Source organism: Capsicum annuum, chromosome 1 (genome assembly GCF_002878395.1).
Source record: "Capsicum annuum cultivar UCD-10X-F1 chromosome 1, UCD10Xv1.1, whole genome shotgun sequence".
NCBI lineage: Eukaryota > Viridiplantae > Streptophyta > Magnoliopsida > Solanales > Solanaceae > Capsicum > Capsicum annuum.
Window position 1 is genome coordinate 21,481,320 of NC_061111.1, and position 19,443 is coordinate 21,500,762.

The following is a 19,443-nucleotide window of genomic DNA, read 5'->3' on the forward strand; positions in this document are numbered from 1 at the left end:
GGATGTTGAATCATTACGAAGGTTGAACTTTAGTTATGTGTGCATTATTTCAGACAAAAATAATTGAATTTCAAGCATACTGCCTTAAGTTCAGGTAAAAATAATTACGATAACACACATTCAAAGATGATTGACTAGTCTCTCATTTCATTCATCACTCAAGAAAATAGAGTAATTTCCATCGATAGTCATCCATGTTTTCATAATTGCCTATAAATATCACTTTTGTTTTTTTAGGACAAGAATATCACCCAAAACTATCCCTATTTTCCTTAAAAAAATACTCGACACTTCAAAAACATTTCTTCTCCTAGTTTGCATGACATGTCATTACAATTTCTTTTTTATATATAAGATATAAGAAATAGATCAATTTAACTTATCAAACTTATTTAACTAAAATTTGATCTTATTTCTTAAAAAAAAAAAATACACATGATATATTTATTATTGAAGAACAATTTAATTATATACTTTAAATTTTATATTTATTTTGTGTTTCTTACAAAAATAAAAAATAAATAATATTTATTTTTTATTTGATATGAGAAAAATTACATCACATGATAAAAATATTAGATAATCACACAACTTAAAGGAAAATAATTGCTCTGGTAATGCAATGCACATTACTCATCAATGAAGTAGTTGATGTGTCCAAGTGTATACATAAAACTAAAGGATTGGATTATTTTATATGGTACTTTTCAAAGTTTTTTAAATTTTTTTTATTTAATCACTTAATAATAATATTTTAAAAACTTAAGGTATTTATATGAATTGATACTAATTTAATTTTTTTTATTATTTATTTCATATACTAAAGATTCTTAAAATGTAAAAGAATTGAAAATGATGGCTTTCAGATTTTCATATATGTATTAAATGTACTATTTTGAAGGAATGCAAAATTATTTAGTCATGAAATAAATTAATTTTTTTAAAAAAATAATAAAAAATAATCTAATATTACAAATAAATCTTTGAAATAGTACCCAACCAAAGATCGCTTGCTTTTTGTGAGTTTAGTATGAGGAAAGGATATAAATTGGTGTTTATTTATATAATAAGATAAAATATAGTATAATAAAAACAAAAATTAAAATGAAAAAATGAAATTAAAAATAATAAATTTCTATTTTATAAAGTTTTTGCCTTCTTTAACTTTGCGGATTTACTTGATTTGTTTATGAAATTTATTTGGGAAAAATCCGCAAGAAGAATTCATTTTTAATCATCTTTTTATCAAAAAGATCTTGCTTAAAATTTTGCAGGTGATTTACATAAGAATTAAAATTTTCAGGTGATAATTACCTTTAAGATTTTTCTATTGAATTTTTCTTGACAAAAAAAATTCTAAGATTTTCTTCTTCAAATTTTATTTTATAGAAAAATTTGTAGGTTTTCCATCAAATTAGTTTGGTTGAAAAACTTGTAAAGAATTAGATTACCAGTAAATTCTTTTGCAAATTCTTTTTAAAAAATAAAATATTATGTAATTTAGATTTTTCTTGTAGTTTAGAAGAAGTGGGTTTGAATAAATGAACTTGAAGAATTAAATAGGTTTATAATTAAAAAAATAAAAGATTTTAACAACATGGCATGCCAAGTAGGAGAGGATAAAGTTTTTAAAGTGTTAAGTATTTTTTTGAGGAAAATAGAAATAGTTGGGTGATATTCTTGTTCTAAAAGAAACAAAAGTGATATTTGTAGGCAATTGTGAAAATATGGGTGACTATTCATGTAAATTACTCCAAAATCACAGAACAATTTCCTACATAGTTGAATTTAAGAGAGTGTTTGGTTTTGGTCCCTTATGCGGTAGGCAGTGATGGAGTCAGAATTTTCACTAAGGGGGTTCAAAATAAAAAAAAGTAGGCATACGAACTAGCCGAAGGGGGTTCGACATCAATTATACATACATAAAAAATAATTTTAACCATATATAAACAATATAATTTTTTATCTAATGGGGTTAGAATGAACCCCTTGTGATAAGGTGGCTTCGCCACTGGCAGTAGGGATAAGGCTGTGTACATTCTGTTGGGTTCAATTGGTGTGAATGGAAAATGGAGGGACACAACTCTTTGAGGAAAAGACACATTATTTTGGAAAAGGAGTGACTGTTCAGATAGTTGTGTATGTTCAGAAAAAAGACATAATGTTTCAAATGAACAGACATGACTCTTCCAAAGGATATACCTTTTCGGATGAACCATTGCCACCTTTCGGAAGGGGCACTTTATGACTATATAAACCTGCATTTTTTCCACAGGTTTAGAATGAAAAATTTCTGCATAAGAAAAATATTCTCTTGCTTCAAAAAACTCTGTGTGATCATCTCCCGTTGAGTGAGTTCGAAGAAAACAAGAAAGTTTGAGGTATCGCTACATTCTGGTTGTGAATCCATTTTATCCTGGGAGGGAAATTCCGCAACCTCGGGTACTTGAGGGAAATTATTTCCTTAAAGATACTCCGTGAATTCGGAGGACTCGACTTTTTTCTGCTTCATCTATTTTTCTTTAAGAAACTGAAAACATACTTCTTTGAAAGATCATTTTGATCTTGTGTTGAAGGTATTGGACAACTTCATAAGTGTTCTTGATTTATTCTTGAACTTGTGTTGAAGTAGTGTTGCGAAAATACAGATTTTGTGTGCCCGAAAAATAACAATCTTAAGGAAATAATAATACTAATCTGTATTGTTTCGTTTACTGTTTTTTCAGTAGATAGTTGAACTTCATATTGATAGTTCTTCAACCTTTTGAACTTGTGTCTGAAGTTCTTAAAACTTCATTTTGATAGTTCATAAGTTGGTTGAACTTGTGTTGAAGTTCTTAACATTTGGTTTTGCTATTTTTCAGAAAATAGTTTGAACTTCATTTTGTTGATGTTCATAAGTTAGGTTGAACTTATTGTTAAAAGTTTAAAATTGTAAATACAGAGTTAAAACTTCATTTGATTGTTCATATGTTAATTTGAACATGTGTTTGAAGTTATTATTGAAAAATACAGATTTTATCAAAGTTGAGAAAAAGAACAACATTAAGGAAAGTATAAAAATATTTATTTTTGTGCTTGTTTGGTGAAAGAAAATAAAAATTATTTCCATTTATAAATCAAGTATTTGGTTAATCTTTATTGGGCCTGATTTTGTGGAGACTAAAATCTTTTGATTTCTACTCCCTTTATTAGAAGAATATAAAAACTTCATCGAGAAATCAGTATGAGAATTTGGTTCGAAGAATATAAAAACTTCACCAATTCGTTAAGATCTTTGTATTGGTTTCTGGAGTTTAAAATCTGTGGGATTTCACTCTGTTTGATTTTGATTATGATTTGAAGTCATAAAAATTTCATCATGTTTCGTATTTTATTCGGTTGATGATTTGAAGATATAGAAACTTCATCATTGACTAGAAACAAGTTGGCTAAAGATTAAATTCTTTATTGTTAGTATTCTGAACTACTAAAGTGTATGTCAAAGATTGACAAGAAAATGACTAATGAAACTGAACAATAAATTGATTTGGTTGTGAATGGTGTTGTCTTAATGACTACCAATGTTGAGTCATTAAGTCGTTCAGATATTGCCCTAGCAATGAAAACAATAGAGAAATAGAAAAATATTTTGGTGTGAACTTCAAAGAATGACAACAAATGATGTCATTTTGACTGGCCAAACTTACAATGCAAATGTTCACAATTATAGATTCTCATATTCTTAATAATAATAATAATAATGATTGAAAATTAATTATCTGATTTGAAAGATCTTATGAGTCATTTCAAGATAGACGAGGATATTGAGTTGAATGAAAAAAAAAACTGACTAACTTCAAAGTTTTGCCAAACTTTGAATGCAATAAATCAAAATGTCAAATGTGTGTGGAATCAAAGTATACTAAGCATCCGTATAAGTCTGTTAAAAGGAATTCAAATCCCTTAGACTTAATCCGCACAGACATTTATGATATGAAGTCAACACCATCTCGTGGTGGAAAAAAGTATTTTATAACTTTTATCAACGATTGCACTAGATACTGTTATGTCTATTTGCTAAATAGTAAGGATGAAGCAATAGATGCATTTAGGCAATATAAAACAGAAGTTGAAAATCAGTTAGAGAAAAAGATCAAAACGATAAGAAGTGATCGCGGCGGAGAATATGAATCTCCCTTTGCGCAAATATGTGTAGAGAATAAAATTGTCCATCAAATTATGACCCTATATTCACCTCATTCTAATGGTATTGCCGAAAGGAAAAATCAAACCTTGAAGGAAATAATGAATGTCTTGCTAATAAATTCAGGTTTACCGCAAAACCTGTGGGGGGAAGCTATCCTTACAGCTAACCGAATACTCAATAGAGTTTCCCATAATAAGACACAATCAATTCCACATGAAAAATACAGAGAAAAGAAACTTAACTTGAAATATTTTGAAGTGTGGGGGTGTCTAGTGAAGGTCCAAGTTCCTATGCCTAAAAGAGTATGGATAGGACCTAAGACGGTGGACTGTGTGTTTATAGGATATGCTAAAAGTAGTAAAGCATGTCGGTTTTTGGTTCATAAATCCGAACATTCGGATATCAATAAAAATACAATAATTAAATCAGATAATGTTGAATTTCTTTGAACACATTTATTCGTATAAAACTAGACATGAACAGTTTAGTGGGGGGTCTAAACGACCTTGAGATGAACCAAGTGAGGATGTATATAATGATGACAATCCAAGACATAGTACACATCAAATAAAGTAAACTTCGTTTGGATCGGATTTTGTAACATTTCTCTTAGAAAATGAGCCTCAAACGTTTAAGGAAGTGATGTCGTCGTCAGACTCATCCTTTTGGAAAGAGACAGTCAATAGTGAGATTGATTCAATCTTAAGCAAACTTATGTGGGAGTTGGTTGATTTTCCTCTAGGAAATAAACCTTTAGGTTATGGATCTTCAAAAGGAAAATGAAAGATGATGGTACTATTGACAAATGCAAGGCAAGACTTGTTGTAAAAGGCTTTAAACAAAATAAAGGTCTTGATAACTTTGATACATACTCGCCTGTAATGAGGATAACGTTAATTCAGATGTTAATTTCCTTAATGGTGGTATATGGTCTTGAAATCCATCAAATGAATTTGAAAACAACATTCCTAAATGGAAAATTGGAAGAAGAAATTTAGATGGAACAACCTGAGGGTTTTATGGTTCCAGAAAAAAATAAGGTGTGTAAACTTGTTAAGTCACTTCATGGAATAAAACAAGCACCTAAACAATGACATGCAAAGTTTGACCAAACCATGTTGGCAAACGAATTCAAGGTAAATAAATGTGATAAATGTGTTTACATTAAAGACACTTCAAATCACCAAGTCATTGTTTGTTTGTATGTTGATGACATGTTGATCATCAGTAGAGACATTTTTGACATAAATGCTACGAAATGACTACTCGAGAGCAAGTTTAATATGAAAGACCTTGGAGTTGCGGATGTGATCTTAGGAATAATAATCTATAGAAATCCCTAAGGGTTGGCATTGTCACAGTCTCATTACATTAAAAAGGCACTTAACAAATTCAAGTATTTGGAATTTAGTATTGCCAAGGCTTCATTGGACGTGAGCTTTGCACTTTAAAAGAATGAAGGTGAAAGTGACTCACAGTTGGAGTACACAAGAGTGTTGGGATGTTTAATGTATATCATGAATTGTATACGACCAGACATAGCATGTGCTATTTAGTAAGTTGAGTCGGTACACGAGTAATCCTAATAAAACTCATTGGATGACAATGAAAAGAGTTTTGGGGTATCTTAAATACACTAAGACTATGCTTTGCATTATAATAAATATCCTTCGGTACTTGAAGGATATAGTAATTCAAATTGGATCACCGGATCGAATGAAGTAAAATCCACGAATGGATATGTATTTACTATCGGTGAAGGAGCGGTCTCTTGGAAATCATCCAAATAGACATGTATTGCTCGCTCTATAATGAAATTAAAATTTATCGCATTAGATAAAGATGGTGAAGAAGCAGAATGACTTCAAAATTTCTTGGAAGATATTCCTTATTGGCCCAAACTAGTGGCACCAGTATGTATACACTGTGATATCCAAGCAATAGGTAGGGCAGGGAGCATAATGTAAAACGGTAAATCTCATCACATAAAACAAAGATGTAATACTATTAGAGAACTTCTCTCTAGTGGAATTATCATTGTCGACCATGTAAAGTCAGAATAATATGTCGGATCCACTTACAAAAGGCCTGTCTAGAGAAGGATTTAAGAGGACATCCAAGGGAATGGGTTTATAGCCTAGGACAAGTCAGCATGGTGATAAATCTACCTAGCAGACTGGAGATCCCAAAAGCTAGGTTCAAGGAGATTAAATAAATTTGTGTCTGACAGGATCAATATTGTCAATATACCCAACCCATTCTCATGATATAGACAATATTTAGTAAACAAGGATAAGACTTATGGTGTGAAGTCTTTTAATGATTATCTAAATTTGGCAGATTTGACCAAACATTTTAATCTACAGGATTGAACATTTAAAAATCACCTATGTGAGGGCAAAGTCGAAGCCACTTCAAGGAGAATGTTAGTAAAGGCCTATTCTCTAAGCTCTCATGAGACCGGGACGTGTTCATGGCTAAAACGAACAAAACTGTGAGAACCATAAATGATAAAAGGCTGGTTGTGTGACATATGTTGTCTAGGTGTACATTAAAGTTCGACGGTTCAAAGATATCAAATCTACCGATTAAACAAGTGTATTCGATGCATGTTCACTATGAAAGTTCAAAGGGAAACCCACTTATCTAGATGCAATCAGTCTTTGCTTGATGATCACATACTTTTTCATAAAGTTTTACAAAGAACAGTCACTCCCCATTCATGTGGGGGATTGTTGGGTTCAATTGGTGTGAATGAAAAATAGAGGGACACAACCCTTTGAGGAAAAGACACATTATTTTGGAAAAGGAGTGACTGTTCAGATAGTTGTATGTGCTCAGAAAAAAATACAATGTTTCAAATGAACAGACATGACACTTCTAAAGGATACACTTTTTTGGATGAACCATTGCCACCTTTCGGAAGGGGCACTTTATGGCTGTATAAACCTGTATTTTTTCCATAAGTTTAGAATGAAAATTTTTTGCGTAAGTAAAATATTCTCTTGCTTCTAAAAACTCTGTGTGATCATCTCCCATTGAGTGAGTGAGTTCGAAGAAAACCAGAAAGTTTGAGGTACCGCTACATTCTGATTGTGAATCCATTTTATCCTGGGAGGGAAATTCCGCAACCTCCGATACTTGAGGGGAATTATTTTCTTAAGGATACTCTGTGAATTCGGAGGACTTGACTTTTTTTTGCTTTATCTATTTTTCTTTAAGAAACTGAAAACATACTTCTTTGAAAGATCTTTTTGATCTTGTGTTGAAGGTGTTGGGAAACTTCATAAGTGTTCTTGATTTATTCTTGAACTTGTGTTGAAGTAGTGTTGCAAAAATACAAATTTTATGTACCCAAAAAATAACTCATTCTGCACTCTTTAGATTTCGCTCGTAAAATTTCACTTGATAAGTTGTTGTTTGTTTTTGTTTGTGCCTATAGATGTAGGTGAACTAGTGCACATATTAGCATCTAAAATGTAAGTTGCTGAGATGTAGTGGTTGATAGATATTTTAAAAATAACTAAGTATTTAGAAGTACTTTGAGGCAAAAAAATAATGGGTGGCATCCACCTGTCCACGTGGCAAACTCATGCCAAGTATTTTACTTGATGACCAAAGAAAAGAGAAGAAAAGAATACATGTATTCCATTGATTATTTTGTTACTTCTAGCGCCACTACATTGCTATAAATAGCATTCTCCAACCAACATGGGTTGTGGTCCAACGGACGGGGTTGCTCCACCCTTAATCAGCGGTTGAGCGTTGGATCCTGGGCATGGAAAAAACTTTGTTGGGAGCACTACCCCCCCGAATGGGGCCCTACCCGGTGTGAATTCAGATTAGTCGAGCTCCAATGCGGGTACCAGACACCGGATGGGAAACCAAAAAAAAATAGCATTCTCCAATTGGCAGTGAACACACCCCTCATATAGAATTCCTTTCGTCTCATGGTTATTTTTTCTTATCCGTCTCAAAAAGTATACTTCCTCTATTTCAAAATAATTGAATTAATATGACACATTTCTTAAGAAAAAATTTTAAGACATAAATTATAGGTTACTTTCCTCTATTATCCTTTTAATTTTTCATAAATTACTTTCATAGAAAATGTGAGGTACTTAAGAATCTCATTAAATGAAAGGGTAAAATTAGAAAAAATATCCAACATATCTCTTGAAGAGTGAACAATTCATTTATTTTGAACATTAAAAAATAGTTTCACAATTCATTTATTTTGGAATAGAGGGAGTATCACCTTTCCTTATTTGGTAATTATTAGAAACACAATTTCACTTTTATCCTTATTGATTCCACTTAATTAAAGATAATATTATTGTAAATTTTTAATAAAAGACAATCTGATAAACATCATCAAGTCTTTTCTTATTTCTTAAACCCCGTATTTGATCAATATATGCCAGATAAAATAAGACGAAGGAAATACTATATTTCTTTATTTAGCATAATCTTTCCTCCTTTCCTTTTGTTCTTACTCACTTATCACTAATTATTTTCCCACTTAAAATTTGTTGGTTTTATGATTAATTTTGGTGATTCATGTATCCTTTGATTAATTAGGAAAGACTTATTTAATTCTGAATATCATTTAATTAATTAGGAAAGTAGTTGTTTAATTTTGAAAAAACATTTCACATTGCGAAAATAGTTTCTTAGGAAAGTGCCTAGCACGACTCAAGTAAATTTATATTTTATATACTTATTTATTCAATATAATGTTATAGAAATAATTTTTAGATAATTTTCTATATTGTTATTTTATTAGTATATTGTTAAATTATTACCTTGCTAACGATTAAAATATTATTATTATTGTTATATTTAGCATCGTAACCCAACAATCTAAGAAACCGTGGGGCATTGAGTTAAAAGTGATAAAAGTGTTTCAAAATGAGGTGTAGGTGACTCAAGTCTTAATAATTGAGTGTAGGTGACAGTTACTTTATTATGGATTAAGAAAATTGAAAAAGTTTGAGAATAATCCAAAAGTTTCTAGATTTACACTTTGATCCAAATGTTAACCTAATTTAACAGGTAACGGAGAAAAAAAGGCGTGTTTCTCTCTCTTCTCATCCATTGTTGTTTTCTCTCTCTTAGCATCCATTGTTGTTTTCTCTCTCTTAGCGATTTTTTGTTGTTCATTGTTGCTGCTACTTTATTCATCATCTTCTTCTTCATTATCATCATCTTCTACTTTATTATCACCTTCTTCTTTTTCTTGTTGACTATTGTTGTTGTTGTTACCACTGCTGCTAGTTGACCAATTTCTTAAGTCAAATTTTGTTTCGTACATCATTTTCCACTTTGGCATTACTTCATAGGAGATTTTGGTAAGTCAAATTATAATTTTTAGTTGAATTTGTCATCTGGGTAAATACTATTGTGCTATTTTTTTAACAATAGATAGCACGCGAACATGAATGCAACATAAGATTCATCTGTTTAAATAGATCACTCATCTGTTGCAACATATGAGCCATTTGTTGCAATGAAAGACTCATATGTTAGATTCATGTTTATGGTTCTATAGTGCCGTAACATGAATAGAATAGATGGGTCATCTGTTATAACATATGATCCCTCTATTGCAACAGACTAGTTATCTGTTGCAACAGACTAATTATCTATTACAACAAGGTAAATATTTGTTGCAATAGATTATTAACCTGTTGCAACAGAACCTGAACTCGATTCCAACAGACATGTCGTCTGTTGTAATAGGTAAGTCATCTGGTACAACAGGTTAGTTATCTGTTGCAATAGAACTTGAACTTAATTCCAACAGACACATCGTCTGTTGCAACATATAAGTCATTTGCCGCAATAAGTTAGTTATTTGTTGCAACATGTCACTTATCTATTGGAATCAACTTCAAATATTCTTTAGTACTGTAACATCAATTCCAACAGGCGCTTCATTTATTGCAAAAGATGTATAGTTTGTTGCAACATATAATTCACCTGTTACAACAAATGACTCATCTGTTAAAATCAGCTTCAGGAGCGTTACATGAATCCCAACAGGTAAGTAATCTATTGCAATTGATCACTTACCTATTACAACATATTTTTCACCCATTGTAACAGATTACACATCTGTTAGGGTTTATGTTTCAACACTATGAAATTACTATTAATTTTATTAGGATATCATTATTTTTTTTTTAACAAATGACTTTATTTAGGTACCACTAATGGAGAGATCAATAACAATAAGGGTGGATTGTCATGGTCAATGGATCGAGAAGAACAATCGATATGTATGGCATTAGAAGAAGGATGAAATGCTAGAGATAATAGCAATGATAGCCTAAAGTGATGTTTCATATGATGATTTTGTGAACTTAATCATCAGCAATTATGGACTGAATTGTCAATTGGAAGAACTCGTCATCAGCTACATGCACAACTCCTTTGATAATTGGAGGGTACTACTTTTCAAGAAACCGATCAGGTTCGGTTACGTGCTTATCTTAGTGATTCAGCTAGGACGGTGTTAAGGGTCTACGTGGTTGAAATACGAGAGAGAACGAGAACCAGAATCTAGAAGAAGAACAACAACAAGACATCTTTGATGATAGGTTGGATGATCCAAACATGAATATTCCAAATGATGATCAAACAGCAATGCCCATTATTGCGAGCAATATGGTGGGTAGTTTTTCGTAATTGACATAGTCTGGAAATCGTCAAGAGGATGAGATCGGATTTTAAAAGGGAATGTCATTCAAGGATAAGAAAGAACTTTCTACTTCTTTGCCTATTGCTTGCTTGAAAAAAGATTTCAAAATAATGAAGATGATTAATTCAAGTAAAGTCTTTTGTTTCAGATGTGTTAATCCGAACTACAAGTGGTGGTTGAGAGCGGTGAAATACTTAAGTTCTGACAGATTCTTCATTCATAAACATGAAAAGTATCACACATGTGGTTCAGAGCACATTTCGGGCCAAAATCCTCACGCCACGACAAAGGTTCTTAATAATTTTTCAAGAATAGATTCCCCAATGGCAAAGTCCCTTCTACAAGGGATATGGCCAATCAACTCCTTACAGATTTGGGTGTCGTGGTCAGTTATTGGAATATATATACGTCCATGGGGATTTCCAAAGACTTGGCTAGGGGAACACATGAGCATGGGTATGCAGTCCTTGGTGCCTACCATTACATGCTTGAGTCCACAAATCCTGGAAATAAGACAGCGTTGTATGTTGATGAAAACAGAAGGTTCAATTACTTTTTTTTATCCTATGGTACTTGGATTCAAGGTTTTCAACATTTGAGAAAAGTCATAGCTGTTGATGGGACTTTCTTGAAGAGTAGGTATAATGGAGTTTTGCTAGTGGCGCTGGATGCGGAGAATCACATTTTTCCTGTCGTTTTTTTGTGTAGTGGACAAGGAATGTGATGCCTCTTATGAATATATTTTGAACAAATGTAAAGCTGCATCAAAGATACCGAAGATTTGTGTTTTATTTCGAATAGGCATCCAAGTATTCCAAAGATGGGTTCAATTTTCTACACTTTAGCTCACTTTGGTTGTTACATGAGGCATCTTGGAGATAACATTTGAAATAACTTTCACAACAAAAGGGTCGTGACCCTTTTTTATAGAGCAGCTAAAGCATATAGTAGAGTGAAGTTTTTAGACCATTTCAATCAATTAACAAATATGCATCCCAAGACAGCAAAACATCTCGTACGTGTAGGTTTGGAGAGATGGAGTCGGGCATTCTACCCAAAAATAGGTATATTCTTATAAATTTATTGTCTTGTTTGATTTACAAGTTTAGTATGATGTCGTACTAACTGATTCTTTTGTATAGGTACAATATTATGACGTCAAACATAGCTGAGTCGGTGAATTCATTATTTGGTGATGAAAGAGAATTTCTCATCGTGGCTCTATTTGATAAAATAAATCAAAAGTATGGTGAATTTTTTCATGAAAGGCGTGTGAAGTTCGACGACGCAGGAACCAAATTTTTTTTAGAAGCAAAAAATAATATCAATAAATATCAATCCGAGGAATAGGTTATTTGCTCATCAAATAGCAGATTACAAGTTCAGTAATAACGGTCATGGTGATGTTGCCACGGTAGATCTTCAAACAAGATCTTGTACGTTCAGAGTTTTTGACTTGGACAAAATACTCTGTCCACATGCTATGGTAGCACTTCGAGTTCAATATAGTGCAAAATATAGAACTAGAATTTATGAGTACTCCTCTCCATATTATTCGGTGTAAAAATATATAATGACATATAGTGAGCATATTACTCCGGTGCCTCCCGAAGAATCTTGGGTTGTTCCTACAGAGCTTTTGAAAAAATTAATACCTCCTCCATTTATTGACCCAAACACTATCAAATCGGGAAGAAGGCGATATAAGAGGAGGTGTGGACTCGGAGAATCATTTCCATCAAGAAAAAATAAGTGCTCCGTATGTAAAAAAGCTGACCACAAAAGAACTACATGCCCAAATCGTAATCCACCATGATCGTTGTAATAGCAAAAACTTGTGTTTTATTTGTTATGGACTTTTATATATTTAACTCATTTTTGTGAACGTAAATATTATCATTTATTATATAAAATATCTTTTTTAATAACTTGTGCATCAATAAAAAGAGGCAAAATAGGAACTAAATACAGCAGACAATAAAATTATTTTTAACAAATTACCCATCTGTTGCAACAGATAGACATTAGCTGGAAGAACACATTACAGTTCATCTAACTGGAATATTGTCCTCTAATAAATGACAAATTTGTTACAACAGATGGATAATCTGCTGACAGAAACCCAACCGATGACCAATCTATTTCAACAGATGGTCCATCTGTTGAAAAAAATCAAAACTCTTGCTATTGCTACTGGATTCAAAATTGCTCCTTACGTTCAACCGTCGACATGTTTGTTGAGAAGAAGAAATAGACAGAATGAAAATTAAATAAAAATTAAAAAGCCAAAGTCGACCAAAAATAAATTTTTCATTAAACAAAAAATAAAATACATTAGGTATAAATCCGATATAGAAAAATTAAAATACATACGCTAAAAGAAAAACACATTCTAATTATTATTATCATCATTATTATTATTGCCAGCCGACCAATCTTCAACCGGTAGCAGTAGGACCCTCCTCAGCCTGCAAATCTCTTGGAGCATCTTTGCTCTCACGGCGCTCAACTCCCATTGTAGGTTATTAACCTGCCTCTAAAGTTCCCGTATCGTGTCGCACAGAATAGAAATGTCCCAAATAGGACCAGTCATATCTAGAACATGCATGAATTGATAAAAAATGTAAACACAAAAGTAAAGAAAAGAGTTCGAATGTAATACAACATATACTACCAACTGGAAGATTTACACAGGAAAAAAACTTACCTCAACGAGAAAAGAATATGCTCTTTGAAGAGAAGTGGTTGAAGCTGTAATAAGAAAAGATAAAATACAAGAAACAAATAAAGTAGAGTAGAATGAAGATTAAGGAGGGACCTATTTATAGGGGATTAAATCTGAATGATTTAGGCAAAAAGGCACGACTGTTCAGCTTCATTGTATTAATTAGCTTCAAATTGCTGACTTTTTATTTTCTGTAAAAGTCATGAATTTTTCTTTTACATTCAAACTTCTCACCTTTCCAAAATGGTTTCTCTCTTAATAACAATATTTATTATTGAGATGTTGTGATAGATCATCCATCTGTCGCAAGAGATAATCCACTGTTGTAACAGATTTACTATCTATTGCGATAGATGGTCTGCATGTGCAATAGATGAGACATTTTTTGCAACATATGGATTATCTGTTGTGACAGATGGACCATCTAGTGGAGGAGATATTTTGATTTCTCCCAACAGCTGATTCATCTGTTGCAACAGATGGAGAATTTGATTCATCTGTTATTTTGAATGTGTTAGACAAAAAGTCATATCTGTTCACCTCTTTTTTAATAATCATCACATACCTTAATTAATCCAAATTGGTGACTGTTTTATTATATAAAATTAAAAAATATATTTAAAAACAAAAAAGGTGAAAAAGTCATGACTTGTAGCACTTATTTTTTCTTGATGGGCATGTAGTCCTCTGACATTGAATATGGTTACCCTTTGAGCCTCCGTAGTCTTGTACACTAATTAAAGATGGGTAGGAAGAATAAGGTGTGTGCAGATGAATGGATCCACTTTCATGCGTGGGAGTTATGTATTATTGATTAGGCTTTCGTGACAAACACACATAAAGTACAATGATTATGTGAATGCAATTTTTTATCAATTATACATTGATCCTTCAATCATGATCCTGTATTTTACAGTTTAGTTTAATAGGTGCAAACTGATAAGGCTGAAGGGTTCCAATAAGGTGGCGTCGATACCTTGTTACAATTTAATAACGGTTTTGCTCATGTTTATGCGTCAAGTTTGGAGAAGGGTTCAAGATTTTTTGTGGTAGTGTAGAAATTCAAATAGTGATTGGACTGATTTTAAGGGTTTAATGGACTTTTAAAAGGCCTCCAAAGCCTCCCACTTCTGCAAACAAGAATAGAAAACTAATAGTTATTGCCCTTGTCCAAATTTATATGGATGGGTTGTTCGAGGAGACTAATATAAAGTAGAAGGTGCTTGTGAGAATACCTGTGGGGGAAAGGGAGGTGGAGAAGACCATATATCGTCTCAGACCTTGTTTAAGAGGAAACACAGGGAAACAAGTAAGGAACTTCTAGCCAATGAAATTGACTTGAAAGATGAAAAAACTGAATGAGCTGCAAGTGTAAAAGTGTATCCAAGTATTATAATCTGTTAGTCGTTCTTGAAAAAGAAAAATGCTGAAGAGGACTGGAGCTGGACACTTTGCTAGAGATGTGATTAGAGAGCGTGTTTTTAATGAAGACCCACAAAGAACAGGATCAAAACTCTAAGGAAGCAGCTTAGCAAGCACAACAGATTGATAAGATTTTCAGCAAGAAAAAAACCTAAACCACTAACTCCAGAAGTAAAAATAAGAGAAGTCAAGGCATTAATTTTTGAAGTCTAACTTGTATCCCATGCTTTCTATTTGTGGTTCTGATCTTGTCAATTGCAGTAAAAAGAAAATGGTCTGAAGTTGGGCAGAGATCCCATGCCTTATTGTTTCCACTGCCTTCGACCAGACCAAAACCATAAGAAGAAGGCCTGGGATGCAAGTTTAACTTCAAAAGTTGCCACCTTGGGTTGATATTTTATTTTTACTTGAGGAGTTGTTGGTTCAGGTTTCATTCCTGACTGACAATCTTACCACCATCGGTTCTTGCAGAACTGCAACCTTAGAGTTCTAATCCTGTATTTTGTGGGTCTTCATTCAGGCCACACTAGCTAGTTGGAATCTCCTAACGAAGTGCACAACTCGAGTCCACTTCAGCATTTTTCTTCAAAATTGACAGATGGATTTTTATTTTTTGATACACTTTCACATTTGCAGCTCATTCAATTTTTTCATTTTTCATGTCAATTTCATCATGCAGATTTGCTACACGTTCTTTCCTACCTTGTGTTTCTTCTTTAATAAGGTTTGATTTGATATATAGTCTTCTCCACCCCTCCTTTCCCATACAGGTATTCTCGCAAGCACCTTCTGTTGTATAATAGTCTCCTCGAGCAACCGATCCATATAAATTTGGACCAGGGCAATAACTATTAATTTTCTATTCTTGTTTGCAATAGTGCGAGGCTTCGGAGGCCTTTCAAAAGTCCATTGAACCCTTAAAATCAGTTCAATCACTATTTGGATGTGAACACTACCACCAAAACATTGAACCCTTCTTCAAACTTGATGCATAAACATGAGCAAAACCGTCATTAAATTGTAACAGGGTATCGACAACTCCTACTTGGTCCCTTAGCCTTACCAGTTTGAACCTAACAATCTTAACTATCAAATTCCATATCTTGTGTGAAAGATTAACTCCTAATAGGTAAAGAACCAACATTCACAAAATTAGTGTACTGGATGTGTGTTTTCACGATAGGTTGATCAGTAATACATACTTCCCATATATGAAGTGGTTCCGTCTGCAAGCAGTTTATTCCTCCGAACCCATCTTTACTCTAGCCTTTAATGCTGGTATGATAAAATATGATCCACTTTTTTTTTTATCTAAAAATAAGAGAAGAACATTTTATGTCAAATAAGAGAAAAACAAAAAGAACATTACAAAAGGGTAACACAAAATAGAAATAAATCCAACACATTACAACAAGTGTTGCAACAGATGACCCATCTGGTGTGACAGATTCCCCATCTGTTCAATAGATGAGTTATTTGTTGCAACAGGCGACAGATCTGTGGCGACAGATCTGTGGCAACAGATGGCTGAAATATTGCAATAGATGGGTCATCTGTTGGAATAAATCAAACCAGTCTTGCTACTGGTTTAATTTCTTCCAACAGTTGCTCAGTCTTCTCCAACAACTGATTCATCAGTTTCAATAGTTTAGGAAACTATTACAACACCACCACCAACAGCATCAACAATAAAGAAATGGCAGAGGCTATCGCTAAAGCTGACAACAAGGCTTTTAAAGTTCTCCCAATAGATGACTTTTTTTGCATATTTTAATAAAAATAACGGTTTGTTCATTCAAGACTTAAAAGTCACCTTTATTTCAATTTTCTCAATAAATAGGATACTAGTAATGGGTAAATCAATAAAAATAATAGAAGTAAATATCTAATTTAAATAATATATAAAGAAGAAAACGAGAAGAAAAGAGCAATAGTGAACCATACCTGTAATGTCAAAAAAGCAAAGGGATCAGAACACCCATTTCAGTTGAGAAAAGATATTAATTGATTGAGATTCAAAAGGATCCTCATGTGAAAAAGGAGAGAAAAGAGAGGAAAAAAGGAAACGGTTGTGATTACCATAGGGAGGAGAGAAAGAGAATTATAAAAAAAAAAGAGATAAGTTAAATTAATTTATAGCTGAAGGAGAAAGAATTGTAGAGATAGGTTTTAAATATTTATTAATAACTTTGAGGGCACTAAAAGATGATGACATTGAAAAGACAAGATAAAACTACTCAAGGAGGAGATTTTTGAGTTATCCAAGTAATATTTTTTACTGCCTTAGTATTTTCTCTTACTTATCTCAGACAAGAAATTTCTTTAAATTAAAAAAAAGATCTTAAAATATAAAATTCAGTTTTTACAACATATGACAATTTCTGTTTGAAAATATCCAACGCCACACCATCTATCGCAACAGATGCCAATGCCACTTGATAATTTACAACAAATAGATTATCTGTAGGAACAAATTTAATTATTTGTTTGATAAATTCCTATAGATAAGTCATCTGTTGCAACAGGTTAAAATTTTATTTTTATAAAATTTCAATTGAGTTCATATGTTCAACTATAAATTCAATTGATTTAGCTGCAACTTGTTATGAGTTGATAGGGTTAACTATATTGCGTGATATTAGTATTGCGTTCCTCTTGACCATAGTTGTTAATCGATTAATCCGAGTTGAAATGATTCATATTAGCATATTTATAAAATACCTAAATTGATTTAGCTATAACTAGGGATGAGTTTATAGGGTCAACTATAGTGCGTAATGTTGGTATTGCGCTCCTCCTGACCTGAGTCATCAATTAATCAATACGAGTTGAAATAATTTATATTATCTTATTTTTGAAATACCTAAATTGATTTAGCTACAACTAGGGATGAGTTGGTAGGGTCAACTATTTTGTGTGATATTGGTATTGCGCTCCTCTTGACCCAAGTCATCAATCGATCAATTTGAGTTGAAATGATTTACATTAGCTTACTCATTGAAATACCTAAATTGATTTAGCTACACTAGGGACGAGTTGATAGGTTCAACTATATGCGAGATGTTGGTATTGCGTTTCTCCTAACCTGAGTTGTCAATCGATCAATCCGAGTTGAAATAATTCATATTATCTTATTATTTAAAATACCTAAATTGATTTAGCTACAACCAGGGATGAGTTGATAAGGTTAACTATATTGCGTGATATTGGTATTGTGCTCCTCCTTTCTCGAGTCGTCAATCGATCAATTCGAGTTGAAATTATTCATATTAGCTTATTATTTGAAATACCTAAATTGATTTAGCTACAACCTGGGATAAGTTGATAGGGTCAACTATATTGCATGATGTTGGTATTACGTTCCTCCTTACCCAAGTCGTCAATCGATCAATTCAAGTTGAAATGATTCATATTAGCTTATTTTTGAAATACCTAAATTGATTTAGATATAACTAGGGATGAGTTGATAGGGTCAACTATATTACATAATATTGGTATTGCGCTTCTCCCGACCCAAGTCGTCAATCGATCAATACGAGTTGAAATAATTCATATTAGCTTATTTTTGAAATACCTAAATTGATTTTGCTACAACTAGGGATGAGTTGGTAGGGTCAACTATATAACGTTATGTTGGTATTGTGCTCCTCCTGACCTGAATCGTCAATCGATCAATCCGAGTTGAAATGATTCATATTAGCTTATTGTTTGAAATACCTATAATGATTTAGCTACAACTAAGGATGAGTTGGTAGTGTTAACTATATTGCACTATGTTGGTTTTGCCTCCTCCTGACCCGAGTCATCAATCAATCAATCCGAGTTGAAATAATTTATATTAGCTTATTTTTGAACTACCTAAATTGATTTAGCAACAACTAGGGATGAGTTGGTAGGGTCAACTATATTGCGTGATGTTGGAATTATGCTCCTCCTGACCCGAGTCATTAATCGATCAATCCAAGTTGAAATGATTTACATTAGCGTATTAATTGAAATACCTAAATTGATTTAGTTGCAACTAGGGACGAGTTGATAGGGTCAACTATATTGCAAAATGTTGGTATTGCGCTCCTCCTGGCCCGAGTCATTAATTGATCTATCCGAGTTGAAATGCTTCATATTAGCTATTATTTGAAATACCTAAATTAATTTTGCTATAACCAGGGATGAGTTGAAAGGGTCATCTATATTGTTTGATATTGGTATTGCGCCCCTCCTTACCCGAGTCATCTATCGATTAATCTGAGTTGAAATGATTTATATTAGCTTATTATATGAAATAAATAAATTTATTTAGCTACAACTAGGGATAATTTATAGGATCAACTATATTGCGTGATGTTGGTATTGCGCTCCTCCTGGCCCGAGTCGTCAATCAATCAATCCGAGTTGAAATAATTC